This window comes from Myotis davidii, unplaced genomic scaffold (genome assembly GCF_000327345.1).
Source record: "Myotis davidii unplaced genomic scaffold, ASM32734v1 scaffold217, whole genome shotgun sequence".
Classification (NCBI taxonomy): domain Eukaryota; kingdom Metazoa; phylum Chordata; class Mammalia; order Chiroptera; family Vespertilionidae; genus Myotis; species Myotis davidii.
In genome coordinates, this window is record NW_006290034.1 from 5,390,922 (window position 1) to 5,403,251 (window position 12,330).

The 12,330-nt window shown below is 57.2% G+C and overlaps 1 long non-coding RNA gene across 1 annotated transcript; it reads right to left on the reverse strand.

Moving 5' to 3' along the window:
• Positions 1 to 11,257: 11,257 nt before the first annotated feature.
• On the reverse strand, positions 11,258 to 12,323 carry LOC107182982. Its single transcript, XR_001513760.1, has 2 exons — positions 12,221 to 12,323; positions 11,258 to 11,737 (listed from the first exon to the last, which is right to left on the reverse strand). It is a non-coding gene; the product is annotated as an uncharacterized LOC107182982 (long non-coding RNA).
• Positions 12,324 to 12,330: the final 7 nt, after the last annotated feature.

The window sequence follows — 12,330 nt, forward strand, 5'->3', positions numbered from 1 at the left end:
GGAAGCAGGGCAGGCGCCCTGGAAGAGGGCGCACTCATCCTCTCCCAGGTCAACGACCATATATAGCGGGACCCCAAGTCCGTCCGTCCGTCCAACACAGACCTCTCAGTGGAGATCTAGCCTGGTCACGTGTCCCCGACTGCCCCTCCGGGAGCTCACACTGAACACATCCAAGTTTCCACTCATTCCCCCCACACACACACCTGCCCCTCTCAGCAAAATGGCCCCACTGACCACCCCCTTAGAAGCCTGGGGGCCACCTGGACTCCTCTGCCCTTCACCCCTGCGCCTGAGCAATCACAAGTCCTATTGGCTGGAAGGAGGCCCAGACCCTCCCTCTTTGCCTCAGCTCCCCAGCCATCCCTGGTTCAAGCCAACACTGCCTCCTGCCCAGACCACATACTAGTAAATCGCCGCTTCCCGGGGCCCCGGGCCTGCCGCTCGCCCTCCTGCCATCTGTGGGCCACGCCCCAGTCCTTCTGCACCATCACGGTGCAGACCTGCTCCCTGTGAGCCCTGCATGGGTTTCCCACGGCTCTGAGGATGAGGCACAAGCTGTGTGTGCCGCTGCCTCTCCTCACCACCCCCCGCACACCCTCCGCCTGGACTTATGACCAACCTTCAGTTCCTAGAAGGCACTGTCTCCTGCTCAGGCCTTTACGTTCCGCCTCCACGGGTCCCAGCATCCTGCCGCCCCTCCTCTTCCTGCTCCCCTGGCCCACCTAACTCCTACTCATCCTCCAGAAATCAGCGGTCACCTCCTCCAACAAGCCCTCTGGGATTTTTTCAACCCTGAGCTCACCTCGCTCCTCTGCAAGGGCCTGTGTATGTCTCTGCACCGTCCATAGGCCCGGCCTGTCCGTGGGCCCTTGCCTTGTCCAGCTTATCGGCAGCAGAAACCTCGGCTCTTGGCACAGGGCTCGGCATGTGGAGGTGCTCAACAGATACTGCTGGAGTGGATGGGTGGATGATGTGGGAATGGAAATGGGGTTCACAGGGTGGGAGCACCGGGAAGGAAAAGGCATTCCAGCTTAGGGGTGATGGAGAAGGGGAGGCAGGGACGTGGAGGTGGCCCTGGGCACTGTCACCTTCAGGAGCAAAGGGGCCACCCTGCTTGGGGCGCAGGGTGTGAGGGGCTTGGAGGTCAAAGGGGAGGCTGGGGCCACGCTAAGGCATTTGGACTTGACCCCAGAGGCAGTGAGGAGCCTCCAACGATCTGAAGCAAACTGACGTGGTGGAAGCCGTGTTTAAGATCACGTTTAAGAACATCAGTCCTGTGTGGCCTGCAGGTCAAACCGCGGGGCCCGGGAGGAGAGGAGGGTTTGGAGACCACCCCACTCTGGGGGGTCAGGGAGCCTGTTCTGAGCGCCTCTTTCGCTGGGAGACCCCCCTCCAACGGAGGCATCTGGCGGCGTGGGGCTCTCAGCAGCGCTTCCTCTTCCGGAGGCTGGAGGGTTGTTGCCCTTCGGGGTGACTCACCCTGGGGTCGGCTCGCGGCAGAAAGCCCTTGTTGACAGGAAGAGGTTGACTTTCCCTCCCAGCCCGCTTCCCGGGCCCCGAGACAGCAACGCTGAGAGTGGGAGGGAGGCCCCCGAATGGGCCGGGGCACCCCGTCCCAGCCCATGCTCCCACGGCCCACTGTGCCGCATGACAGGCAGGAGCCTGTCCGTGTCAGTTGTTGGTGAGTCAGGCCGCCCTGGAAACACTATTGCACCCGCTGGGGGGTGAGGGCCAGGCCGCAGGCTGCTCTGAGGGGTGCTGGAGCCGGTGAGGACAGCCGAGTTGGTGACGTCTGGCAAGGCTTCTTAAAGTGAGAGCTGCCCTGGCCGGTGTGGCTCAGTAGGTTGTGTATCCTCTCCGGCACCAAAAGGTTGCTGGTTCCATTCCCGGTCAGGGCACAGGTGCATGTTCCCTCCCATTCTCCCTTCCCTTCTCTCTGAATATCAAGTTAAAAAACGTTTTAAATAAAAGAAGTGAGAACTGGAGGAGGGGACAAAGGGCACAGGACCCAGGAGGGTGCAGGCTGCAGCCGGGACCAGGCCAGAGAACCTGTCCCTCTGACAGACGTTGGCAAGAGCTTACCCGCGGCACCGGCACCGGCAGGCGGGCTCCGACTGCGCAAGCTGTTGTAGTTGAGAATTTTTCCTAAACAAACGTGACTTCACGCGGTGGTCTGGTCGCTGGTCTGGTCCTGTGAGCCGGGATGTTTGGCGAGAAGGCTGCGTGCCGCGGCTCACTGCGTTGGGCGCTTACACTTCTGTTCAGAGGGCAGAGCTCATGGTGAATGCTCTTAGCACAGAACAAGCCAAACCACACAGAACACCCAGGGCCACAAGGACACCTCAGAGGTGGTGGGTATGCCCACTGCCTTGCCTGTGGCTACGGGCATGTGCATCTATCCACCTTCATCAAATTGTATACGTTAAATATGTATGGCTTGGGGCATATAAATTATACGTTAATAAAGGTGAGAGAGGAGAGAGAACTCCCACATTTGTTATCGCCTTTGCTCAGGACACGGACGGGGTGGGGGGTGCGGGGGACGTTACTGTGACAACTGTCAGAGAGGTTACAGATCTGCCAAAGGTCACACAGCAAGTGGCACCAGCCGACTGCCCTCCTTTTGGACGGAGGCCTTATCAAGCCACCTCCTGACTCACTGGCGAGCCTGATAAAGGGACAGAGGTGATCTGGGTGAGGGCTTAGTCATTCCATTCAACTTGCCTCTCTCGGTCTTTGCTGCATTCCCAGGACCCCAAACCTGGACCACGCGGGTCCTCTCAGCTGTTTGTGGAGCGTATCCAAATGGCCTGTCCTGCTCTAGAGGCGGTCCCGGCTGGCACCGCGGTGGCAGGGAAGGCACACACACAGGCTGAAATCGGCTGGGGCACGACAGAGGCCGTCAGAGGAGTACAATGCCGCAAAGGAGGAGACCGCATGGCGGTGAGATAGGACTTTTGGAAGGTGGCAGCTGAGTGGGCCTCAAGGAGGGGTTAGTTCCACAGGTGGGGATGGGGCAGTGACAGTTCTGCAGCCCTGCCCCTGCCTGCCTTGCCAGTCCCCTTCCCATCAAACCTCCTGTCCCCACACTCGGCCACCTGGGACCTCTGCCCTCTGTCTTTGCTGCTCCCTCTGCCTGGACCGCCCTCCCCCTGCAAGCCCTTCCTGACCCTCCCCCTCCCCTGGGGCTCCCACATCCACCCAGGCTTCTTGCTGGGGCGGGAATGCGCTGGAGTCAGCCGCGTGTGCCTCGCCCCTCGGCCCTGCTGGCCCATGTGGGCTCCTTAAGAGCCGACTGTGCTCTGTTTTGGAAATTTGGAAATTCCATCGATTAACTTTGAGCCAGGCCATAGTGAACACGGGATCAAGATTTATCGAGCCGATGGGTGTCCGATTTCTGTGGGGTGTGCGGAGGATGAGAGAAGACAGGCTGAAGCAGCGGCTGGGACCCACCTAAGCAAGGCCTGCCGTCGGACAAGGGCCCACGGGGAGCCCCTGAGCGCGAGCCACACGGCTGTTGGTGCCCCGGACAGGCTGGCCCTGCAGGGACCCCAGGGCCCGAGCAGAGCAAGGAGAGACCGCGAGGGAGGCAGGCCTGGGCTCCAGCACCTGGTGAGCACGCGGGTCTCCGGAGCCTTTGGTGAGCCTGCTCGGGCCCCAGGCGCTGCCCAAACCTGGGCTCACTGACAGCCAGTTCACACCCGGCAGCCCGGGCAGCCTGCGGGGCCCATGACCTCACCACCGTGCAGAGGGCCTGTGACAAGCATGTGACCCAGCAGCCAGCCCTGGGACAGGCCACAGAAGGTCAAAAATGACCTGGGTTCTTGAAATGCATTCATTCATTCCTTTCCTTCCTTCATCCATTCAACATGCTTTTATGGAGCACTGGCAGACGTGGGTCCTGGGGGAGAGAGAAAGCTGCCTCTGGCCTCAAGAATCTCACAGTTTGGTTGAAGGACAGGTAAGGAGTGTACACAGGCCCGGCCGGCCTGGCTCAGTGGTTGAGCATCGACTTACAACCCGGACGTCCTCACGGTTCAATTCCTGGTCAAGGCACATGCCCGGGGTTGCAGGCTTGATCCCAGTCAGGGGCGTGCAGGAGGCAGCCAATCAGTGATTCTCTCTCATCATTGATGTTTCTATCTCTCTCTCCCTCTCCCTTCCTTTCTGAAATAAATAAAATATATATATTTTTAAAAGTGTACACAGGAAAAGGGAGACACACGTGAAAGAGACCAGAGCACCCGGGGTCCCGAGGAGGGAGAGCGTAGCCAACAGACTTCCTGAGGAGGGGACATTTCCGATGGCCTTTAAAGATGTGGTTTCATTATGAGGACTCGGGAGGGGCGGGGTGGGGCGGGGCAGCAGGCCAGAGAGAAAGAGGCTGAGAGCTCCCGGGGGCAGAACGATGGTCTGGCTCCTCCCTGGTCCCTGCAGTGCTCAGCGTAGTGTGTTGAATGAGGCAGTGACTTCTTCCCTCCCCGCTAGGACCCACCATGCAGACCAAGCTTCCTTCAATAGCACTTAGCTTCCTGCTCCTCTTTCCTTCTACCAAACCCACATCGCTGACCTCAGAGGGGAACCATCCCTCCTCCCGACCCACAGACCTTTCCTGCATCCTGGTCTTAGCCCTGCGCGCCCCCGGGACCCTGCTCCTTCAGGGGCCTCTGTCTCTCCATCTGTTTAGTCTCTTTCGCTCAGTGGTTAGGTCTCTGATTAGATGCCGCCTTTCCTGAGGACAGAAGTCCATGCAAGTACCACACCTGCCTCCACAGCCCCTCATAACCTCAGGATAGCGCCCTCCGCTCAGAAAACACTCATGAGTGGATGGATAGCATCCGTCAACCCCCAGCTTCCTGGGGGGAAGCCAATGTCAGGTATAAGCCCTGCAGGCACCTGAGGAAGGGGCTGGCCTGGCCTCTCTCCCACTTCTCTTGCCCTTCCTGTTGCAGTCATTCCAGAACAGTTACCCAAAGCCCGCTGTGCTGTCACTCACCCTCCTGGCCTTGGTGCGTGCTGTTCCCGCTCCTGGATCGTCCCTTCCCCCTTTCTGCACCTGATGCCCTTCTGCTCCTAACCAGCTCCAGGGTCTCCTCCTCCGGGCAGCCTTCCGGACTCTGCCCACCCCACGCACTTCCTCCTAACACCCAACAGCACTGTTGCTCTGTGTGGGAGCAGGGGGTTTACCAGTCTGAGGGGAGAGGTGGCTCTTGGTCAATGATTTTAGCCCTAATGCCTAGGGCCTGGCCGTTAGTAGGTATTCATTGTTCATTAACTAATGAGTAATGAATGTCTGGAGAAATGCAAAGTGATGTCAGAGGCCCGGCTCCAATTTTCTTCCCCAGTCCTCACTCCCCCAGCGTGTCCGAGATGGCGTGAGCCCACATTCCAGGATCCCCCCAAAACTCAGCTCCAGGAGGGCCCCTATTTGAAGTCAGCTTAAAAAAATCAGGCGTGTAGTCCATGATCTTATTTTTTAAATTCAAGAAAGAACTGAAATATGATTTCTATTGTTGTGTTCTAAAAATATTTTTCTACGGGTTTCTGCTCTCTTCATAATAAAATAACTTTGGCATGACGGTCTGCCGGCGTAAGTGAAAGCACACTTCAGTGCAGCAGTGTTTTACGAGCTCTCAGGGAAGCAAATACCTGACCTAAGGGGTCGGGGTGCAGGGCGGGGCGAAGGGCTGCAGGGGAGACAGGCCACCTCCAGCAGGTAGGCCCAGGGCCGGGCCTGGGGAGGCTTGGGGTTTCCAGCTTTTTCAAGGGATGTTGTCACAAGCATCCAGGATCAATCATCCTCGATCAATCTGCAAATATTTATTGCGTGATTGCCGCCGGGGAGCTACAGCCGAGTGGAACAGAAGATGCATGCAAACCTGGTCGACTGGTCTACGTCAGAGCATGATTCCCATTTAACAGACGAGGTTCCTGGAGCGAAAAAGAGGTTCCTACCTGCCCCGGTTTCACAGCTAGAAACGAGCAGATCTGCGATCTGAATGCAGAGTTCTGATCGCAAACCCACTGGCCAACAGCGGGAGGAGTGTCCAGGGCGGAGTGTTTTCCAGGAAATTTCTAATTTGATCCTGCCATTCATGACGTGAGGTCACAACGATCCTAATCCCCACGTTACAGACGAGGAAACTGAGGCTCAGAGCACCCCGGCAAGTTGCCCAAAGTCCCCGTTAGTCAGTGATCTGAGCTGGTCCTGGCCAGGGCCTCGGTTGTTCTGAGCGTCGTTTCGTGCACCAAAAGGTTGCAGGTTCGATTCTGGATCAGGGCACATACCTGTTTTGTGGGTTTGATCTCCGTTGAGGACGAGTATGGGAGGCAACTGATGGAAGTTTCTCTGTCACATCGTGTTTCTTCTCTCCCTTCCTCTGTCTCTATAATCACTAAAAAAGGCATGTCCTCAAGTGAGGATTAATTAAAGATTTGAGCTGAAGCCAATCCGTGTTCCTCCTGCTGCACCCTGTGGAGGCCAAATCATCTCGTTTGGGCCTCTCCCAGCTTCTGGCACAGAGGTGGGCATTGAAGCCTCGTAGAAGGAATTGAATTCTAGGAATTCCTCATCTGAGTTCTCATCTAAGAGCCCTCCTGCCACACCGTGTCCCTGCCAGGTCTCCGCCCCCGACTCCTGACTCCTGTCCGTGGAAGGAGAGGGGAGGACACTCCAGGCCTGATGGCCAGCCTGCTCTGCCCGCAGCTCCAGGAGCTGGACGTGAGGGGCGGGAGCTGTGCGGGGCTCCCAGTGGGAGGCTTTCTGATGAATGGCAGCTATGTGGGCCCTCCGGTTAGGGGGAGGGAGGAAGCTTCCTAGGAACAGTGCCTTCTGCTCCTGTCAGCATCGCCAGTGCTCTGGGGGGCGTGAGCACAGGCCCTATCCATCTCTCTGGCCCAGGATCAAGCCTCCCCCCACCCCAGGATCCTGAGGGACATTCACAGCAGGAGAGGAAGCGGCCTTGGCCCTGTGCCCCTGCCTCCCCCCACTGCTCCCTGGCTGGGGCACTGCCCTGGAGGCATTCATTAGCACAGCAGCTGGAGTCTTCTTTGAACTGAGCCTGGGGCACCTAGCAGACAGCAGGTGCAGTGCCCTCCGGCCTCACCAGCTCCTTAACAATGATGGCACCACCTCCTACAGAGCTCGCCTAACGCCAGGTTCTAAGCATTTTACAACTCAGCTTTACAGAAGCCCTATGAGAACGGTGCCATTGTTATCCCCATTTTACAGATGGGGAAACCGAGGCACGGGAAGGTGAAGTAACTTACCCAGGGTCACAGAGCTAGTAGGAGGCAGAGAAGGGATGTCACCCAGGCAGGTGGCCTTGGAGATGACACTTCCTACCCCCTGGGGAGAGTGCTCAGTGAGGAAGCCTTTTCTTGGCCTTCCCATTGGCAACTGAGCAAACAACAGGCCAGGAATAGCCTTAAATCGCATGAGGTGGAAGAAAGACGGGTCCCCCAACTGTGCCTGGGGCCTGAACCCTTCCACCTCCCAGGCTCACTGCTCCAGGCTTATGGCTTCCTCAGTGACTTCCAGCAGCCGGGCACTCTGCCCCGGGCACCCAGACATGTCCCCATCCTCACACCCAGGCTCCGTGTTGGACCGTCTCTGCCATGCACGCAGGGCGGCTTGGAGCTCAATGGGCCGGGAGCATGGGGCCAGCGCACAGCAGGGACTCGGGTTTGCTGCGTCCATGACGATGACTGTGGCACAGGCTTTTCCTTCCGGTTTCCAGGTAATTCTCTGCCTCATTTGCTCCGAAGTCACGCAAGGCCACAGACAGGAAGTGGGCCCGCGTAGACACCAGCATCCTCTTGGCGGTTCTCTTTTTCTGATGCGGTTGGAACAAACTTTCATTTTAGAAGGGTCCTCAGATGAGGGGTTGTGACTCCAGGGGACAGGGAGGACACTGGGGAAGCCAAAATCCATGTGGATAAGTGACGTCGGGATAGTTTGGGTCAATGCTCAGCCCTGAGAGGTTCCCGAGAGCCACCCGGACAGGGGACAGTGCCCAGCCTGACGGTGGCAGAGAGCTCGGGGCGGAGGACAGAGCCGGGCCGCGGACCGACAGCCTCCCGGCGCCAGGCCCGGAAGCCAGCACAGGTCACAGAGCTAGCAGGAGGCAGAGAAGGGATGTCACCCAAGCTGTGACACAGCCTGGGGCCATGCGTATTTATGTCACTTGTATATTTATAACATCCCTTCTCTGCCTCTTCCTAGCAGCAGCAGGGAGAGGGGCAGCTGGCTCCTCCCGCCAGGGGAAGGGTGGTCTCCACATCTACCTGGTGCTTTTACAAACACCAGGCCTTCATGGCAGCCCTGCGAAGCCAGCTGGCTGGGAGGTACCTTTCCATTTAATTAAGAAAGCCAGTCCAGCCCTAGCCAGTTTGGCTCATTGGGTAGAGTGTCAGCCCACGGACTGAAGGGTCCTGGGTTCAATTCTGGTCAAGGGCACATACTAGTACCTCGGTTCCAGGCTCAATCCCCGGCCCCCAGTTGGGTTGCCTGCAGGAGGCAACCGATCGATCTGTCTCTCACATCGATGTTTCTCTCTCTAAAAATCGATGGAAAAAATATCTTCAGGTGAGACTTAACAACAACAAAAGAAGCTGCTTTGCCACCATCCAGGCAGGATGGGATGGCGAGGTGGGGGCTCGGCACGCTCTGGCTCCCTCTGCAGTGCACGACCGCGAACACGGGACAAGGACAGCTGCGAGTCCCCTAAGGCTGCTGGGGTCCACCCCAGGCCACTTCCCAAAGAGCCGTGGGCCACTTTCATGGGATAGAGAGGAAAGAAGGGAGAAAGGGAGTAGAAGTGTGAATAAATAGAGAGAGAGAGACAGAGGGGGCTAAAGGGAAAAGAAAGGAAAGAAAAAAGAAAAGGAACAAGCCCTTTGTGACAGAACTCAACTCCCTGTGGAAGATCTCGGGAAATGGCCTATCAAATAATTTCAAGGAAATGACATTTCGACAACCAGCAAATGAGGCTTCCTCCCACTTCCTGCCATCCATCTCCATTTCTCTCTCGGACCTCTCTCCTCCGCCCTCGGTTCATTCCTCTGACAAGCGGGCCCTCCGGTCCTCCCTTCTGCCCTCCTCCGTGGCAGCCTTCCTGATGGCGCTGCATTAGGAAATCACTGAATCTCCAAATCTGCGATTGTTCCAGATTCCTCCGAGCCTCCCCCAGGACCCAGCTCCGGACATGACTCCAGCGGGAGTCAGCAGAGCACAGCCGCTCAGCCGACCAGGGAGAGCGCAGGGAGGGGCCCACCGAGGCCTGTGCCAAGTCATGCGTGACTCCAGCAGAGGGGGCTTCACCTGTCTGGGCCTCCATTCGCTCATCCCAGCAAAGTGGGGTGCAAAAGCTCTAGTTCTGGGCACATGCAAGCTTGTGTGGCTAAGAACAGCTACGGAGCCCCGTGCAGGGCCACCATCCCGCTGGCTTGGCCCTGAGATCCAGCTGGAACCTGCCCGCCCCAGGCCTCCCAGCCCGCCAGCCGGGGGCAGGAGGCAGGAGCCCCGATCCGTGCCCAGCACAGGAGATGCTACGCAGGGGCACCCAGGAGCTGGCCACCAGCGTTTCCAGCCGCTGTGTGCCCTTGTTTGCTGGTCTGAGGTCAGGCAAATCCACTAATTCCCTTTGTACAGCAGGGGCGGGGAACCTTTTTGCTGCCAAGAGCCACTTGCATATTTATAACATCATCCTCGGGCCATTCAGAACGATCAACTTCAAAATTATGTTGCTGTGAAAAAAGCGCCTAGATTTATTGAATTCTGAGTCCCTCCTGCGGTTGCTTTGGCAGGGCCGGACTTTCCTCAGAGATGAGCCCCATCGTGGGGTCAAGTTATCCAGGGCCCTGTCTCCTCTCTGCAGCTCCGGCGTCCACAGCTTCTTTCCTGACCAAGCACTTCTGTGCTGCTCGTTGCCCTGGAGACCCCAGATGTCAGCTGCGTGACCTCACCACCATCTTGGAAAAAGGGCTTATCATGGCCATTGGGCAAATGAAGAAAAGAGGGCTCGGAGGATGAAGGGCTTTGTCCAAAGTTGTACACAAACGAGCAGCGGAGCTGGGACTACGTGTGGCTTTGCGACTCCCAAATCCACGCCCCAGGCTGTGTCACAGCTTAAGACTCATGCGAGTGGACAGGTAATAATAATAAGATAATAAGAATAAGAATAGTCTGGCTGGTGTGGCTCAGGGATTGAGTGTCAACCTATGAACCAGGAGGTCACATTTCGATTCCCAGTCAGGGCACATGCCTTGGTTATGGGCTTGATCTCCAAGCGTGGGCCATGCAGGAGGCAGCCCATCAATGATTCTCTCTCATCATTGGAGTCTCTCTCTCCCCCTCCTTCTCCCCCTCCCTCTCCCTCCCCCTCTCCCTCTCCCCTCTCCCTCTCCCTACCTCTCTGAAATCAATAAGAATATATTTTTTTAAAAAAGAAGAAGAATAGCACTTCAGGTTCTGTGCTGAACACCTCAGGCATCACCCTACTCATCCCTGAACACTTTGGTGAGAAAGAGAAATTAATGTCTACATTTCACAGATGAAGGAGACACTGAGGCTGAGAGACGTTTGTCCAAAGTCACACAGCAAATGACAGAGGGGTCCAGGTCAGACAGCTGTGGAGTCCGGGTCCAGGCCTGGGTAGGTGAAGAATTTCAGCTGGGGGAATGGGACCCACGCCTTGGGTGACAGGAAGGCTGCCTTGCAGACGCAGAGCTGTCTGTCCCTTGCTGAGTCTGGGGCAGGGTTGAGTTGGTGAAGGAGGAAGCAGGTAACATTTGACTCCTTTCCAAGAGGTTTGGTTTATCTTGACACATTTCTGTACTTCCTGTAGCCGCTTATCAGTCCTAAGAACTGTGGTGTCGACCCGTTATCTTACATTATTATTGGACAGGGAGCACTTGACAAAGACCGCGGGGCGGGGGAGGGGTGAGGGGTGAGAAGGGGGAGTAAGCCCTCAACCTCCTTCCTCAGGGCTCTTAGCTCTGACTGCTTCCAAGCCCATGAAAGCAAGGACCCCGTCGGCCTGGCCATTACCATATCCCCAGGACGAGCACAGTGCCTGCCACATACAGTCATCACAGGGTGCACGTTTGCCGAGTGAATGAATGATTCCCTAATGGCCTCATCCCACTCGGTTGCTGTTCATTGGGTACCCACTGTGTGCTAGACACTGTTGATGGGGAGATACCTGAACATGGGACCAGCCTGAAGGAAGACTCAGTCCAGAGTGGGGGCAGAACATGACTGTCAGTACCACTTTAATACTTTTTAGAATAATGCCGAGAATGAATCAATCTGCAAAATGGCAAACAGCTTATCAGAGCCCAGAGGGAGGAAGGAGCCAAGTCCAGTGGGAACACAGGAAAAGGAACCGTTGATCTGCCAGGAGAGTGGCCGGAGGCGTGGCTGGTGGAGGATGTGGTGTGGTTTCAGCCTTGAGGAGGGGGACTTTGCCTTAAAGACAGGTGGGGTCGGTCCAAGCAGAGGCCAGTCCCAGCAGGGTATGCAGGTGGAAAACCCCTGCTTGAGGCCAGAGCAAGTGACAAGAGATGCCTCTTTGGGACCAGCCACCTATCATGTATTTTTCAGGAGGTGGGTGGGTGGGTGGGTGGCCTCATGGTGGGGTTGAAACATTGAATCATAATGAATTGAAGAAAGCAAGAGCTGAAGTTGGCATTGTAATTCATAGACGCGTCTTGTTAGATTCTGCTCAGAGTCATTCTGTGTTGAGACAAAATGTGATTTCATTTTCCCAGTAAATGCATTTCCAAAAACACCAAGGGAAATCTAGGACGCAGGTGCCAATCGCTCCGGGTTTTGGCAGCCAGGAGGGAGCAGGGTACCAGCCAGCATTTACACCGCCCGCCCGCAGGTGAAGTGCAGGAGTGCCTCCTGGCACACTGCAGAGCTCCCGGGATGCAGTCCCTCCCCTCCTGGCTAGGTAGCCAGCCTCTGGCCCCTACCCCCTGCCCCCAGAATTGGAGGCAAGAAGAGGGGTGGGCCGCTTGGGGGCTCCTAGGCGGGAGGGGGCTGCCCGCAAACCTGCTGACCCAGGCTCCACCAGGTGCCGCGTCCTGCACCGCCCGGAGGCCCCGCCTTGGTGTTTGCCCTGCTCTCAGCCCATTCCGGCGGCTCCGATTTGGGAATTTTCAGGCCTAAGGGGAAAGTCCCTTGAGAGGAATGTTAGAAAGAGAGCGAGCTCACCGGATCCGCCTGGAGAGCGCGGAAGGAAGGAAAAGCTCTCTCCCCAGCGGCGCGGCGGTGGCGGGCTGGAGGGCGCGCGGAGGGCGCGGAGTTGAGCAGCAGAAGAGGCG